The sequence below is a fragment of the Spermophilus citellus genome, assembly GCF_964194105.1.
Source record: "Spermophilus citellus genome assembly, chromosome: 1".
In the NCBI taxonomy this organism is placed as follows: domain Eukaryota; kingdom Metazoa; phylum Chordata; class Mammalia; order Rodentia; family Sciuridae; genus Spermophilus; species Spermophilus citellus.
The window spans coordinates 246100301-246104170 of NC_138182.1; the positions used below are offsets into that span (position 1 = coordinate 246100301).

Genomic DNA, 3870 nt, shown 5'->3' on the forward strand with positions numbered 1-3870 from the left:
TTTATGTAATAAACTATAGATGATATTCAGGGGCTCTGGTAAGAGTTTCCAATTCCTCCTTACTAGTTACTGGTGAAATCTTATCAGGTGTGGTTGACAAAATAGTCTCTTTTCTAGATGAGTTTGGATTCTGATGCTCTTCAGTTTCCCACACTGTTCTAGCAAACCAGCAGTCTGTACTTGAAGTATGGCCATGCCATATTGGCAGAACAGTAGAAGCCTATCAGCTTCTTTTATATTTAGGAATAGCGAGTACTCAGATGATTGAAAACATTGTGTTATGAGGGGAGTTACATAGGAAAAGATACATATATATCTTTATACATATATAATACATATACATACATATGTATCCATATATATGTATATATGTATATTTGTATATCTTTAATATTTTTACTTAAAACATTCATATAAGCCCATGAATTTGCTAATATTCAACTATTTCTGACATTTAGAATAGTATTTGCTGGGGCCAGGGCTGTGGCTCAGTGGTAGAGTGCTTCCCTAGCATGCATGAGCACCACATAAAAATAAGCAAATAAAATAAAGATATTGTGTCCATATACAACTAAAATAATATTTTTAAAAAATAGAATTTGCATGGAGTACATCATAACACAGGTTTTCATTTTATATAGGTTTTTCTGATCAGGTTTTATACCATGTTTTTTGCATATGCCCTTAATGCTTCACTTACAATTTTTGGTTCTGTTTCATTGAAGTGGATCAAAACTTTAAGGCTCTAGAATATAAACAATATATTTATTTCTATGTTTCCCCTTTCTAATCCTTTATATTTGTCTTGCCCATGCCTAGTTTGACAGCAATTTTTTATTTAGAGACTCGCCTTTGTTAAATCCTTTCAAGCTTCCAACCTGACTGCCATGGAAACAACATTCAATTTGCTTTTATATTTCACTTGTGTAATATTCAAATAAGTTGCATGATTGAAATAACAAGATTGAGACACTAAATTAGTCTAAAATGTGAACTCCTAATGTAAACCTATAGCTCAACTGTTAGACCCAGAAGTGAAGTACGGCAGAAAAAAGTCTACTAGTTGTTGGTGTTAAGGGAAGGGATGGAATACAGATATGGAATACATAGTATACATAATACAGTCATTTATAGGATTTTGACATTTATGCATATGTACAGCTGCTCTTTGGAGCTATGAAATAGGTACTTTTCTGAATGGGTGCATGTAAATTAAAATTCACAAGTCATTTCATTTTTGGAATATATACAGGCTCCCCTTTTAAAGGAAGCTTTGCAGAATTTTTTCTACTATAATGAAATTTCTCTTAGCATAAGTGTTGGCAATCATGAAGTTGGTTGGTTATATTCAGGGCATTTCTTTCTAACCACCTTTCTCTCCTTACTCTCCTTGTTCCAGTCAAATGGATGTGTCAAGTCCTACCTTCAAAAGATAGGGTGTGATGCCTCATAGCTCCCTTCCCTGCTCCGCCTGTCTCTGGGCCCTGAGGGTCTTCACTGTAAATGTGTCTAGATGTTAGGATATGCCTGCCTCTCTCCAATCTTGCTACCATGGCCTTGGTCCCCTCCTCCATTGCCTCTCACTAGGACTTCTGCAAGACTCTGCTACCTGTTTCCTAGAATCCTCCTTACCCCAATTCAACATTCTTCACCCAACAATCACAGTGGGTCTCTCTGAAGTTTACATCTGAACGTGTCACTCTCCTTTTAAAGTGTATCCTTCAGTGGCTTCCCATTCTCTCAGAATCGAGATCCTTATGCCACAACTGGCCCACCCTCTGGCCTCCGTTATGCCACACCACTCTTCTTTTCATTTTGTCTCCTTTCAGTTCCCTGTGCACGCTGCAATGTTCCCTGCCCTGAGTCTCTGTTCCTTCTGAAACATCACCATGACTGTCACTCAGCTGTCATCAGGACACCCTTCTCTGACCCCTAGCCTACATTCCCACAACATCCTATACTGCCTTTTTTCAAATGTTCTTCAGACATACAGTTTCTAATCTTACATCTGACTCCCATTCCCTATAGCCGTAAGGAATCCTAAAGGCAAGAACTATGTTTATTGTGATCGTTAAAGTATCCCCAGTACAGTATCTGGTACTCAGAAAAATGTTGTTGTATCAATGAATGTATTACCCTGCCCCTAGCCCCCAGTTATTTCTCTTTGAATGGGGACTCTAGGTAACACAGAATCCTAATCTCAAAGCACCCAAGAAGCCAATTGGTAAGATGTTTGTGGGGAAGGGGGTGTCTTCATGTGCCTACTGGATTTTTTTTTCCTTTTGAAAAATATTTATTGAGTATAAATAAATGTCCTATACATTAAATATCAAGAAATATTCATTATTGATTACAAGTCAGGCTGTAATACTGAGGGAATGACAAAGTCAAAATATCCACTTGTGATACTGTAGCGACAATTCCATTCCAACACTGGACACATGATTTGCTCACAAGACACAACAAAACCTATCAAAAGAGCCATTACTTTGAGCCACCTATATGCCACAATAGAAAATGGTTTTGAATCATAATATGAACAGTCTCAATAATCTCATCTTCACTTCATCAATTTATCAGGTCATATTGAGACTGTAGAGTTACACTGTCACAAAATTTAAGATTTCATATCCTTGGTTTTGTTTCAAATTGTTATAAATGAGTGAAAATAAAAGTCATACAAAGCCAAAGATACTTTGAAGTTAATCTTTCATAAGAGAAAAAGAATCAAATTTTAGTATAAGAAAGCTTCCCCAAGCAATGAATTTCTTAACGGAAAAAAAAATAAAAGAGCAGTGTAATTAACCTTTCCTTCAAAGAAGGGAAAGGAACTTAAATCTGTTATGGAAAATCTGGATGTATTTCCTAGTCCCACAATATGTGTTTATTTTACATGTGTACTTCAATGATGAAAGTCTATGAAGCAGGTATCTGTGGCAATCCAAATTCATCCACCAGGACTCCATCCTTGTTTTTTGTGTCAGTGGGAACCCCCTCTGGAATTGCAGCTGCAGATGCTGCTTCATCCAAGTAAGAACTATCTTCATCAGCCAGAAGCTCATCACCCAGTGCATCCAACTCTGCTTCCAGGTCATCTTCATCTAATTCTAGGGTGCCGTAGCTACGACTTAGTGCTTCTTGAATTTCATTTGCATCTTCCATCATATCCTCTAGCTGGCCTTATAAATCCTCAATCTGGTCAATTTTCACTTCCTTGTATGCCTTCTTCATTTCCTTTGCTCCCACTTTCATAGCGTCAACCGTAGTTTTGGTATCCTTCAGTGACTGGATGGTGTAATTGGCTTGTTCCATGTTAAAGGACTGTTGGGCGAGGTTGTCCCGCTGTTGCTCGTACATCCACTTTTGCTTTAAAACTCGCAAGGCTTTCTGCTTGACCATATTCTTTGCAGGACCCTCTCTCATCTTTTTTATTTGATCCTTATACTTCACTAGCTCAGCATCCAATTGGGAAATCTTGTCAATGGATTCTGCTCTGCTGTCCACCGTGCCAATGCAGTCGGTCAGGCTGGGCGGCAGAGCCTTGGGTTTCGCTTTCCCCAAGAATCAGTTCATCTTGGGTGGCTGCGAAGAACCCAAACACTAGAAGAATATCAAAAACGGCCCTACTGGATTATATCATACTGGGGAGCTGAGAGCCTTTCATGCTGCATTTTAAATTCATTTCTTCTCAGTTCTGTCTCTTAACATATTTATTCCTCAAAATCATCAAACTGTCTGAAGTAGATTCATTCTCTTGAGGAGGTCCTACAGGATCCCAAAATTTAATTTACATTTATATCTGCTACTTGCAGAGCCTATTAAAATTAACGTGACAATAGCTGTGGAGAAACCACTTGAAGTCTGCCAGGG

General features: G+C 38.1%; 1 pseudogene across 1 annotated transcript; it reads right to left on the reverse strand.

Moving 5' to 3' along the window:
• Nucleotides 1-2348: 2348 nt before the first annotated feature.
• Nucleotides 2349-3561, reverse strand: LOC308657179 (charged multivesicular body protein 5-like; annotated as a pseudogene). The gene has a single exon. The product of its transcript is annotated as a charged multivesicular body protein 5-like (transcript).
• Nucleotides 3562-3870: the final 309 nt, after the last annotated feature.